Source organism: Panthera tigris, chromosome C1 (genome assembly GCF_018350195.1).
Source record: "Panthera tigris isolate Pti1 chromosome C1, P.tigris_Pti1_mat1.1, whole genome shotgun sequence".
NCBI lineage: Eukaryota > Metazoa > Chordata > Mammalia > Carnivora > Felidae > Panthera > Panthera tigris.
Genome location: NC_056667.1, coordinates 157,777,548 through 157,791,340, shown reverse-complemented (window position 1 = coordinate 157,791,340; position 13,793 = coordinate 157,777,548). Strand labels below are relative to the sequence as shown.

Genomic DNA, 13,793 nt, shown 5'->3' with positions numbered 1-13,793 from the left:
TAGCAACCATCTTGGCTCATGAGGTACCCTTGGAAGTGGAAATCACACTTAATGGGGCAGCATGAGGGCAGGAGCCTAGGTGGCTGCCAGATGCCCTGCCAGATTAGTGGTACCTATGTGGACTAACTTCCAGCTTATTTCGTGTAAGAAATAAATAAAAATCTACCTTATTAAAGTCACTGTTAGTTGGGATTTTCTATCACAGCAGAATTGATCTTAATCCCAAATGGTTATCATATAAATATTAGTATTCCCATTTTACAGATTAGGAAACTGAGGTTCAGAAAGATGAAGTAATTTGGTCAAGGTCAAGAATCTAAGTGGAAATGTTAGAATACAACCTGACTTCGGGTCTAATGCTGTTTATCTTTCCAATGTGTATTCTCTAAAAAGACCCTTTCTCATGCTGAAAAACTGGAATCCTCATGTTTAACTCATCCTTTCCTGTAGCACCTGTCTTCTCCCATTAATAGTTGCCAAGCATTGTGGGTTCTACCTCTCAGGGTCCAGCCATCCATTTCATGTCCCACTGCTCCTTCCCCATGAAGAAACTTCTGGCTGGCTGACAGCAGAGACAGAGGCACTGGGTCTGGACAAGATGTGCCCTGGGATAGGTGTGGGAGGTAGGGCTGTTTGTGAGGCAAAGAAGTGAAGGTAAGTCTGCATTCCATCCACTGCTTCTGTTTTGACCCCTGCTGGAGCAGATTCTCTCAGGTTGAGTTTGAGGGGTGGTACTGTTGTTGTTGAGAAGGGAATGGAGAACTATGAGAACTACCTGAATTATAGGACATGTAGAGAACAGAGCCTGGCATGAGTAAGAGTTATTTGCCAGGTTCTACAGACACATATATAATTTAATCCTTACAGTAAATCTATGAGGCAGGTCGTCTGCCTCAGCTTGACAAATGAGGACCAAAGGTCAGAGAGGTTAAATATCTTCCCCCAAGTTGCACAGCTAGCAAGTGACACAGCTGAATGCACACACTGCTCTTCTTGATGAACCAGGTGGCACTCTGGGGAGTGATGGAGGGGAACAGACTGTGGGCAGAGCTATGAGCCATGTCCCCACTTCTCCTACCCCTGTCCCCCACACACCATGTGCTCACCATTACTTCTGTTTACTTCAACTGCAGATGCACTTTGATTTATATTATGAAATTCAAGTACAAATTTAAAAAAAGAAAAACCAGTATGGGGTAAACAGAACATCATCTAGGCTAACCCTAACTAAAAGTCACCTAACATAATATGCTACAAAGCACTAATGTGAACTCTAGGACATATGCTACAGGTTTGGTTTCTCACAAGATCCAAACCCAGCATTTTTTGGGAAATAAATAGAATATGCTGCCTAGAGAATGGTCTATCCACCTTACTGTGCCTTTTGCTTCTTTTAGATCAGGCTAAAACCCTCACTGCCAAGGTTCCTACGATAACAGTATATTCCAAATATCTGTGGACACTGTACCATATTTCAAACTTCAAATTACAATGAACCACTTCTTGATTTACATCATGAGAAAATCCTATTTCATTGGCTGAGTTTATAAGTAGGGTCTAAGTGAGATCAAATTGGGCCCTTGGTTTCTTTAGATGATCTATTAGGTAATCTAAATTAGACCCTCTTCAGGGAGATATAACCTTGAAACACATAGCTTTATTTGTTCTTTTTATGAGGAGGAAAGAATCCAAATTTTTCAAAATGAAAAAGAAGTTGGGTTGCATTTGTAAGTATATTGATCAATATATGTTAGGAGGAGAGAGAAGAATTTGGGGGTTTTAAACTAGAATTTTTTTAAATTTTGAGCTTCTTCATGAGTTTTTATTAATTCACTAATTCCCTGTAGCTCAAGAGATGCTAATTAATTCAAGAGGCCATAACAGCTAATCATTGGCTAAATAAATCTAAAATGGAGAGTCTGTCACTAGAGATACCACTGCTCATTTTAATTAGTATTACCAATTTGTGAAGTAATGTAAATAAAGGCTATTGTATCCTTCTCTTCCAGGAAATATTAACCCTTTGCATGGCCACCTGAGAATCTAACAAGACTTAACAAGCCAAGAGTATTTGTGGAGCTTAATCAATCACTGAGTTAGGACATTTTATAATGTTCACTGACATAAAAACCACGTGGAATTAAGCTGCCACAAAACGCAGGATGGCAAAGAGCTAAGAATGGTTGCCTTCAAGGAAACACAATCAATGCCAAGGAAGCAACCGCCCCAAAATGGTTTAGGCCTAGAGAAAAGCCGATGTTCCAGTTCTGAGTTTCAATTTTTAAAGAATGAATTTATGCAAATACCCATTAGTTTTAGCCGTTCTGTAGCTCAGAGTGATCTCACCTTGTTAACATGCAGTACAACTGCTTGTAGCCATTGAATGTCATTTGGAGGGATAGGAAAGGCTGCCTCTACATTTCATGGCTAAATGGCCAGGCTTAGCCACAAAGCCCACTTTGGAAAACAGACCTACATGCTTAGCCTCTCAAGCCAGCCAACCCAAGAAAGCAGTGTGTATGGCAGGCCATATAGCTCAGGTCATCACTAAAGCCTAAGCTGAGCAGCCAACGTGCTCCTGGTAGATTTGCCCTTGCCTGGGAGAAATCCTTCTTTGTCTCACCAATCAGCTCAAGAGCCACCGATGATAACTTCCTAAAATTAATTCCTAATAAAACCCCGAAAGTTTTAGAGGCAACATGAAAAAGCATAGTTCACAGATACCTAATTAGCCAGTAACTGGGAAAGTATTATAGTTTGGTCCAAAGACCTGAAATTAGTTTGAACTGGGGGGGTGGGGGGGTGGGGAAGACATCCTTCAGGATGAAGGTGAAGTCGGCAAAGGAAAATTATTGTTATCTGGTCACAAGGCTACTTCTGAAAGGAGCCTCCTGACAAAGCAGAAGTCTGGCTGAAATTTGAACCAGATAAACTTGTTATGCAAATAGTTTTAGCCATAGGGGAAAGGGCTGATAATGAAATCTCTACAAAGCCAGCCACACATTACAGAGGTGACAAAAAACATCAGGCAGGGTCCTAACATGGATAAAAAGCAGTGTAGAATTTATGTGAGCATCATGTTTAATTTATCTTAACTAAGCTGTCAGGAGTCAAGCTTTGACAAATGCATAACTAACTCATATAAATTAGTCAATTATCACTAACAACCAAAGGTTCAGAACCAAACTGACGTTTCTTTTCTTTTAACTCCAATACATGTTTACTAATAGGATTCAGACTTTCTTAAATCTCTCCTAGCATCTCCAAATTAAGGCTGGAAACCTGAAAAACACCAAGCCACATCCCAGCACTCAAGCTGTCCCTGCCCCTCCCCTGCTACCTCATGCACATTCGTTCCCTCTCTCATTCCCATCGCCCCCCCACACACACACATATACACACACCCTGTCCCCTGTCTACACAAGCTATAATCACTAGCTACAGCCAGACTAATGCCTTCAGACCACTGCAGCAATCAATGAGAAGCCATATAGGTTCTTTGGTAAGTGGAGACAAACATGGACCAAGAAAGATCAAAATTACTGAATCACCTCTGCTATGGTTTAGTAGCCACATGATGATAGGGTATTAAAAGTTTTAAAGCTGTGAAAGAATTCTAGTCCTCTTTGCTCTTCAGAAAGAATTCATTTATTTACTTTAATACAATGCATTGTTGTTCATTCTACAATGGGAATTGAAGCAATTAACTGAATAATTCAAGCTAAAAACACCTTTCCTAAAATTATGAGAAAATCATCTTCTCCACCCCACTCCCACTAATATACTCTGAAAGTCTTAATCCTCTATCATTCTCCTCCAATATGGGCAAGATAAGTATAAAAGCAAACCAAGGCTCTCTAAACAGACATTTCTAACGCAGTGAGTGTCACTGTTTGTATTTCATTAGAGATCTGAATAAACAGAATGAAATAGTAAAGACAAATTGCATTTGGTAGGCTGAGTAATGGCAGTCTACGGTATGCAGGCTCACCTATGAAACCAAAGGTTATTATTTGGGAATAGTGGGCAGGTTTCTACCTAAATATATAAAATAGAATAACTAGCCTCTAATCTTGAGACTCATCTTTCTAACAATCTTGTAAAAAAAAAAAGAATTCATGGTTGAGGAATCTAAGATGTTATGAGGAAAGCAGGATTGGTGGCTCAAGTCAGGAAATAATCTATGAACAACTATAATATATAGTATTTTCACTAATAAAACCACTAAGGACAACTCATTAAATAAAGAGAAGAAGATTGATGACATTTTTCCATATCTTAAATTAGTAGTAAAGGACACAATCACTTAATTTGTATTTACCTTCATTGGTTCATTAGAACCTTTTCAGACTCTCCCTCTCCTGTGGTTTCAACAAGATATTTTTCTTTGTGCCTTATAGTATGCATATTAAAGGCACAGGTTTTTGTGTTCTGTTCTCCATTCCAGTATCAAGACCCTTCTAAGTCTAAAGCAAATCAGATTGAGTGCATCAAGAAATCTCAGAGTTGGGGAAAACGTAAGCAGACTTAAGTGGACTTAAATTACACTTAAATGGTATAATAGGATCTGCCATAGAGAAAAATCAGTAGTAGGGAGGGATTTCTATACTGTTTAACCCTGAAAGTCCCAACCTCATCATAAATTATGTACCTCTATTCCCAAATCCATCTAAGCAATACCGTGCTTGGTTTAAGAACACAAATACAGGGCGCCTGGGTGGCTCAGTCGGTTAAGCGTCCGACTTCAGCTCCGGTCATGATATCATGGCTGATGATTTCGAGCCCTGCATGAGGCTCTGTGCTGACAGCTCAGAGCCTGGAGCCTGCTTCGAATTCTGTGTCTCCCTCTCTCTCTGCCCCAGCCCTGCTCCCACTGTCTCTCAAAAATAACCAAAAAAAAAATTTTTTTTAATTTAAAAAATGTTAAAAGAACACAAATACACTCTTGAAAAAATATACAGAATATAAAAATTTGGTGAGTCAAGTCACATTTTAGAGGCATCACAAGAGCTTGGTATAGGAAGGCATTTTTGTGAATATGTAATGGATTTTTCTAGGCCAACAGCTTTGAGAAGGTCAATCAAGGGAATCTGTATGCAGCAATGGAATGAAAAGGAAATTTTTTTAAATCCAGCCCTGCTAGCAAAAATCACTGGAACCATAGCCCTTGGATTTTTCTCCCTGGGGTGATCTGAAATGTGCCCCCAGACACCAAGGTGTCTTTAGTTCTCCAGTTCCCTTGACCTCCTCCTTTGGCTCCCAAATTCCAGGGAGTGCCTCTTCCTCTGCTCCTACATGAGTATCATCCCTCCTGCTCTATCTGTTGTTCTTCTCACCATTGCCTGACATTGCCACCCTTAAGTTGTGGCTGCTTCTGCATCCTGCAGGCTTTGCAGAAGCATCAGAATGGGGGCTGGAGGGGCGAGGAAATGCTCTAGCCTTGAACTATATGGTCACATTCCAATACAGCCTTGCTTGGTAGAGTTCTTGAGAGTACATTACTGTTCTTCTCTCCTGATGAAGACAGCACAAATCCAGGAGGGGCTGGAAAAGCAAACAATTTCAAGGACCCTGAACTAGGCTGCATGTGAAACAAAAATTAAATATAGGTTCACAGCTCTTTCTGCTAACCCTTGGAGTCAAATAGCCTTTAGAATTCAGAATTTTATCAAATTTTAGAAAAGTAAACCAGTGCATTTACTGTATGTTATGTAACATTCCCCAGCAGGATCTGGGGCAGCACACTGTAATCAAACACATTAATATATCTGCAGCAATTCACATGAATATTCACACTGAGTGAGATAAATAATGACTATAAATAGCTTCATTTCAGTTTAGGTCATGTGTTGCCACCAAGTCAGATCACATAAGGTCAGGACTTGTAGCTAAATGAGTCAAGTACAAAAATAACTTCCATTTTTTAGAGCTCTTTGGATTCTAGAATTGTGGATAAGGAATTATTGATCTGTATTGTGACTGAGTAGGGAAGATGATGAAGAGACCCAGTTTTCTTCATTGTCCTGCCTCTTTGTTGAAGCTAAGCATGCACACAGATAGAAGTTAGAGAATTTTGTGTTGACCATTTGCTACTTCCTGGTTACTAGCTATTCTGGGCACTTCTTTTCTCTTCCATGACTTCTGAACAGCTGGTTTGATCTGCTAGACACTGAGCACACCTCTTCCCAGTTCCCATGCACTGGATATACCTTGTAATGCCTGGTCTAGACCCCACAGTTCACCAGGCCTTGAGCCTGGGGTCATATAGTCCCTTCCAGCAAAGTGAGTATCTTCCCCAGATCTGGAAGCAGTGTGGGCCTTTCCCAGGGGCCAGGCCAAAAGCTCATGTTCCCAGCACGGAGTCACCATCCTAATGGTATTATTGGTGGTTCTGCTCCTGTCTTAGTCCCATTCTATCTTGCCTAGCTCCTGGTAACACAGCTCCCATCAGGTACACCATCCATCACATGGGTTTCTATCTTGTTCTCCCCACCTTGAGCCCTTGGCTGAGGCTGTTCACTTTAGTGCCTCAAGCCTGAGATCCTACTCTGCCTACTCAATCATCCTGGGAACGGGAGCTGTGTTCTCATACCACAGATCCTAGAGCAAAGTCCAACTTCCAAGCTGCAAGGCTTCTGTTGAACACTGCCACCTTCTGTCTCTTCTCTAGGACTAGTGTGGGCATCACAGTTTGTTTGTTTGTTTGATTGTTTGTTTATTGAGAGAGACTGAGAGAGAGAGAGAGAGAGAGAGAGAGAGAGAAAACACACACATGGGCAGGGAGGGGCCAAGGGGAAGGGGAAATGAGAATCTTAAGCAGGCTCCATGCCCAGCGCAGAGCCCAATGCGGGTCTCAATCTCAAGACTGTGGTATCATGATCTGAGCCAAAATCAGGAGTCGGATGCTTAACCTACTGAGCCACCCAGGCACCCTGGGCACCACAGTTTTAGACGTTGAGTCTCCTCCCTTATTAAAAAGACCACTGGCAACATTTGCTCCAGGACAGAGTAGATTCTCAGATAAATGTGATCCACATGATCAGAAGGACTGATTATAGCCAAAAGTCAAATGGAACTCCTTATGTTTCAAATTCTGCAGAGGCATCTTCCATCATTCACTGGAACAAATTCTGTGTCGTAATGTGCTAAAAGGCATAACAACTTCTAGCGCCAAGTAAATTCCACAGCTTGGATTTCCAATCACTGTTCAAGGCCTTGCTGGATAAGCAATTTTTAGTGGAAGAAATACTCACTGTGAAATAAAGTGGTTGAATTCCTCACACCATTTTTCCGGATGAAGTAAAGTAGGTGGAGGATTTCTGAAAAACAAAAGCAATTTATTTATTTATTTTTACCAAAAAAAAAAAGTGTTTAGTTAAAGGCAAAACATCAACTTGTCTTTACCGATATTGTTCTAAATAGCTCTGATAAAATCCAATCTGTTTCTTCCCAGGTGGGAGTCATTCATTAGTGGTAAATTATAAAGTGCCAGCCCCTATTCATTTAGTCCTTCATTTTCATTGACTCAAGGCCTACAATGCCCTTGGTTTTCTGCAGGACCTGTGAGAGTTACACAGATCGGGAACATTCCTCAGGGAGCAGACACTAATGAGGGGCGAGCACACAACCACCATCACTGAGAGCCGAGTATTATTAATGCCATAAGAAAGAATGCTATAGGGGCGCCTGGATGGCTCAGTCGGTTAAGCGTCTGACTTCGGCTCAGGTCACAATCTCACGGTTCGTGGGTTCGAGCCCCGCATAAGGCTCTGTGCTGACAGCTCAGAGCCTGGAGCCTGTTTCAGATTCTGTGTCTCCCTCTCTCTCTGTCCCTCCCCCACTCGTGCTCTGTCTCTCTCTGTCTCAAAAATAAATAAACATAAAAAAAATTTTTTTTAAAAAAAGAAAGAATGCTATAAACCTAGTGCTAGGGGCTTTAGAGAAATTTTACAAGGATTTTCAGATCATTATGCTACCATTTGAATTAATTATGTGATGCGTTTAAAATACACTCGAATTCATCAAATTTTTAACTATTGCCTGTATGTCAACTTCTGCAATAGGCACTGGGGAAAGCGAAACAGCTAAGACAGTGCTCCAGACCCATGGGGTCCCTGCGTAGAGAGTGTGACAGACATCTAATATAACTACGTATTGGAGGTCCAAGAGAACTAGAGAGATGCAGAAAGATTCTGGTAACCAGACCACTTCTTTGTAAGAAGGTAGAATAAAGGGACGGTAAGAGCCCTGCATTTGGCTGAATATTTATCCAAAGAGATTTCTTTTTTCAAATTTTTATTTAAGTTCTAGTTAATTAAAATATAGTGTAGTATTGGTTTCAGGAGTAGAATTTAGTGATTCATCACTTACATATAACACCCAGGGCTCATCATAACAAGTGCCCTCCTCACCCATTTAGCCCATCTCCCCCACTCAACTCCTTCCATCAACCCTCAGTTTGTTCTGTCATCAAGAGTCCCCAAAGAGATTACATTTTAAAATAGAAGGGACATTACCTTTAATTGGTAAGATTTTTTTTCTAGTCATAAATGGAAGTAGGGGCTTCTGGGCAAATCAAGTTCAGCAAATGGAGAAAGTTTACATTTCTGCATATTTGAATTACGACTGTATACCTTAAACCCATTATATGTGTTTTCACCTGGGCTCTAACCGCTTCCTAAAACCACAGTCTGCTTAGCTTCAATAGGTAGAGGAATGAGAAGCAGCAAGAATGACAAAATTAAAAAAAAAATGCATTAGAGGGGCACCTGGGTGGCTCAGTTGGTTAAGTGACCGACTTCAGCTCAGGTCACAATCTCGCGGTCCGTTAGTTCAAGCCCCGCTTTGGGCTCTGGGCTGATGGCTCAGAGCCTGGAGCCTGCTTCTGATTCTGTGTCTCCCTCTCTCTCTGCCCCTCCCCCGTTCATGCTCTGTCTCTCTCTGTCTCAAAAAAAAAAATGCATTAGATAATGTGATTGCAACATGCCTCTCAATACCCATTCTCCTCTCATTTCCTTGAGTACAATTTTTATTCTGACACAATGCTGCCACATAAAGACACATTTTCCTGAGTTTCTTGCAGCTATATGTGTGTCCATGTGACTGAGTTCAGGCCAATTATATATAACTAAAACTGTTCTACAGTGTTTCCAGGAAACCTTCTTAAAAGAGGGGAGACAGAACATCTTCCTTCTTCCTTCTTGCTACTTCCTGAAGTATGGTTGTGATGGCTGGAGCTTGAGCAGCCATTTTGGATGTGAGGTAAACTTGAAAATGAGAGCTATAAGCTGAGTATGGCAAAGAAGATAGATAGGAAACTGGATTCATAATGACACTGCAAAGCTGCTGTACTAGCTCTAGACTGCTTCCCCTTAGTATTTCTTAACAGGACAGAGAAGTAAACTTCCACCTTTTTAAAGCCATTGTTATAATGCAATTAATCCTAAATGAGCCAGTAATATTTCAGAGTATTATCCTATCACATGATTATAACATAAGTTGACAAATGATAGAAAAATACACACACAAAGATATGTGGGAGCACAGTTAAGGAAAAACTTACCCAATCTGGTGAGTCCCAGAAGACTTTCTAAAGAAGATGAACTTATGCTGGCCCCTGATGATTAGGTTGGAATTTTCAAGATAGACAAGGAAAGGGAAGCCACTACAGGCTTAGGAAACAACATGTACCAAGTCACAGAAGTGTAAAAGAGTCTGGCAGGTTCAAAGAACATGATTAATTTTTTGAGACTAGACTATATGATTCTTTTGGATCTGAAGAGAGAGCATGAGGGAAGGAAGAATGATAAGAGAGGAAGCATATGATTTCCCTGTTCTGCATAAGAATTTAATCATCCTTCAGATCTTCTGATTCAAAGACCCAAAGGAAAATTATCTGTGTGACCACAGAGAAAGAGTAAGTAGCTGAAGGTTGCCCTTCAGTTATTTTGGAGGCTGCCTCTATCGCATTCATTTTATTCAACAATATTTGCCCTTTATCTTTCCCTTATATTTTTTAAATAACAAAAGCACCATCATATAACTTCTGCTTCAATGCTAATTTGGCTGACCTCTTCTTACTGGCTCCAGCTGTTTGAGGCCCCAGCTGTCAGCCTCAGTGTAGCATCTCTTGGTGAGGTTATCCTACATCATCTCTAGAGCCCTTTTGAGATCTTGAACTTCCATTGCTCTTCTTAGGTTTTCTGCTCATTCTGCTCTCACTGAGACCAGTTCCATAGACAAGAGTTGCTTAAGCAATTTACTGCCTAATAGAACTTAATTCACCCCTAAAGCAGTTAACCATGACCAAGAAGTCACTTGTAGACAGAATAAACAGACTTGATTAAAACAGTCCTAGTAGGCTCAACATTGGCCAGCTGAGCATGAAGGCACAGCCCTCTGCTGCAATTAAAGAATGACCCAGCAAGAGTCCACCAGAGAAATGGATGGTGAATGTCCACTCTTGTGTAGAAAACACTGCACTCTCCTGTTTTCATTCCAGCTATCAGTAGGAACTACAGGCCATGGTTTATGAGTTGGCCTAAACCTCTGCAGGGCACAGAGGAGAGTAGCAAGAGATCACCTCTCACCCAGGCCATCACCAATCCCTGCTCACCTCACATGAACCCCATACAAGGAAACATCTTCTTCGAAGCTTGGCTTCATAGGTATTTGGTTTCAGAGCTCATTTGACCTTGTAGGTAGGTGCCCTGCCTTTCCTGGAGTCGATCCATCATACTTAGGTTCAGTAAATAGAGATCTTGTGAAAGATTATTATCTGTGTATAATGAAATCTATAAGGAATTTGAAGGCTTTGTGGTACTTTGTTTGCACTGGCAATATAAATTCCAGTCCTCTTGCTATCCAGGAGGAGGACCAAATAGTAACAATGGTGCCTTTTTGGCTCCTGTCAATACCATAGATGCAAGCTGCAACCCTGCCCAGAGGATCTCTTTCTGAAAGGAGATGAGACGCTTCATGTTCAGTGTGATGGGAGAGTCATCGCTCACGTATGTGTATGGATAGTAAGAGCCTAGAGAATGTATGAATGGTGAGTGACTAGAAGGACTGTGAATCTAAATAACCAGCTCTAATTTGGATAATGTTTATAAACATACGTTTTGCTTCCGTGAAAAAGGCAAAAAGTGAACTCAGTGTTCAGTGTTTGTTTTGCAGCAAGCCATTATTGGGGCATACCCCAAGCAGCCGGAGAGGCCCCATGAAGCTCCTTCCCCAGGAACTACATTCAGCCTCTCAGCAACAAGCTGCCGTAGCTTTGAACTGTGTTTGTGAGTATCTGTACTTTATCTCAATGTATTTTGTGCATCCATTAGCAACATGTGTCCTAAGGCATCAGAAAAGCCTAAAAGGGGTTATCTTGGGTCTGGGAATGCTCAAAAATTTTTCTTTATAAACTAATGGCAATTGCTTCTTCACTTTACACTATTTTTGGCTTAAGAAAGGTTTCTACTTTTGGATAGCAGGGGAAACCTGTAGTTGAACGGAGTTTTGCCTGCCTGGATTTTACTCCTGTGATTTGGACCACAAATTCAATTTCTATAAAGATGATTTACTGCGTACAGACAGCATTAAGGCTACATGAAGCTAGAAGCAAATGGAGTGATGGTAAAGAGTCCCGAACCTATTATATACCCATTTTTGACACTACAATCCTGGATCCAGCAAATACAATGCAGATCAAGTTAACCTTCTTCTCACAAAGCCTCTGTGGGAAGAGGCTTTCTGAATAGTCCAACTGAATTCATTCCTGAAACAGAGAAGCAGCTGACTAGGATGGGGACCTGACCTCTGGATAGGCAATCCTAATTTAAACTGGTGGCCTCTGCCATAGCATGATGCAAAATGATAATATGGGTCAATCTGATTCTCTTTAGGGTTTTCCCCCCACCTTGAACTAAAAAAATAAACACAAAACAAACAAGAGAATGAAGCAGCCTAGTAATGAGAGCTGAAGCTAAGAGATCTGTGATGACAGATGGGAGAGGCCATGGAGAACAATGTGCAAGCTTAAGTTTTAGGAAGCAGATACTACAAGTAGGCAGAAAACCAGGGAATGAGGAGAAAACAGGCCAGGTAGAGGAGGAAGGAAGGAAAGTGTTACAAGAAACTGAGACTCCAGAGGCTATTCTTGAGTTCCTTTTGTGAGTGCTTCTCTCTCTGGTGCACCTAGAATATTATTGGCCCTAGAATTCTGTTCTTAGCCCTATTCTCTTCCCATCCTACACATTCACTGATGGCTCACTAGATGTCAACAGTTCTCTAATCTCTATCTCCTGCCTTGATTTCTCCTCTACTTTTTGGCTGGTGCATCCAAATATTCACTAGATGCTCCATTTTAATATCACAAGGGCATCCTAAAGTCAAACTTTAGGTAAAGTAAAACCAAACTTACTTTCTTCCCCCAAATCTAAATTCCTCTTGGTTGCTGAAGTCAGAAACTTGGGTTCTATCCTCTCCCATAACCCTACATCCAGTTGGAGAAGGCAAAATAATGACTCCCCCAAGGAAGGCCACATGCTATGTGGACTATGTTCATAGGTTCGTACTCCATGAACACAATACCTACCTTCCATGGCAAAAGGGACTTTGCTAATGTGATTAAGGCTAAGGACATGAAGGGTTACCTCGAATTATCTGCATGGGCTCAATTTAATCTCTAGCCTTTTAAAGCAGAAAAGAGAGGCACAAGAAGAGGCAGGAGAGATACGAAATACGAAAGGGACTCTACTTGCCACTGCTGTCTTTGAAGGCAGGGAAAGGGTGTCAGGTGCCCAAGAATGCATGTGGCCTTCAAAAGATGGGAATGGGCCTCTGCTGATACCCAGCAAGCAAATGGGACTTCAGTTCTACAAATACAAGGAACTGAATTCTGCTAATAACCAGAATGAACAAGAAAACCGATTTTCTCCTAAAGCCTCCAGAAAGGGGTGTAGCCTTGCCAACACCCTGATCTTAGCTCAGTGAGATCCATGTCATATTTTTTTTAAGTTTATTTATTTTTGACAGAGACAGAGTGCGAGCATGAGCTGGGGAGGGGCAGAGAGGGAGAGAGGGAGACACAGAATCCGAAGCAGACTTCCAGGCTTCAAGCTGTCAGCACAGAGCCTGACGCGGGGCTCAAGCTCACGAACTGTGAGATCATGACCTGGGCTGAAGTCGGACACCTTACCGACTGAACCACCCAGGCGCCCCCCCATGTCATATTTCTAATCTATAGAACTAGAAGGCAATAAATTTGTGCTACATTAAGCTGCTACATTTGTGGTAATCTGTTATGACAGCAATAGAAAACTAATACATCAATTGAGCACCAAGTCCTATCAATTCTACTCCCTAAATTCCTTTCTAATCACCTCATCTCCTCTTTCATGTCCTGGTTCAGTCACTTATCATCTCACACTCAGACTATTCCAGTAGCCTCCTCCTTTTTCTCCCTCCCTCTATCCTCATCTCTCTCTAATCCATCTTGCACTTGGCAGCTAGAATTTCTTTATAACATACAAATCTGACCTTGTTATTTTCTTGCTCAAAATTTTTCAGTAGATCTACACTGCTAGCATGATTTAAAAAAAAAAAAAACTCAACCCTTCTGCATGATATACAAATGGCCTTGCCTGTCTATCTACCCAATCTTATCTCAAACCATGTCCCCATGTGCACCTGATGATGCAGTAGTGTATTGCACAGTACTTGTAGCTCCTAAAGCAGGTCATATTATTTCATGCCTCAGGGCCTTTGCATATGCTAGACCTTCCGTTTAGAGTGCTATCCCC

The 13,793-nt window shown here is 41.3% G+C and overlaps 1 long non-coding RNA gene across 2 annotated transcripts in view; it reads left to right on the top strand.

Moving 5' to 3' along the window:
- The window catches only part of LOC122240947, a 47,712-nt gene extending 36,655 nt beyond the window's left edge, over positions 1-11,057 (top strand). For both annotated transcript variants that reach the window (XR_006220767.1, XR_006220766.1), the window contains one exon: positions 10,922-11,057. This is a non-coding gene — a long non-coding RNA (uncharacterized LOC122240947). The remainder of the gene's footprint in view (positions 1-10,921) is intronic.
- Positions 11,058-13,793: the final 2,736 nt, after the last annotated feature.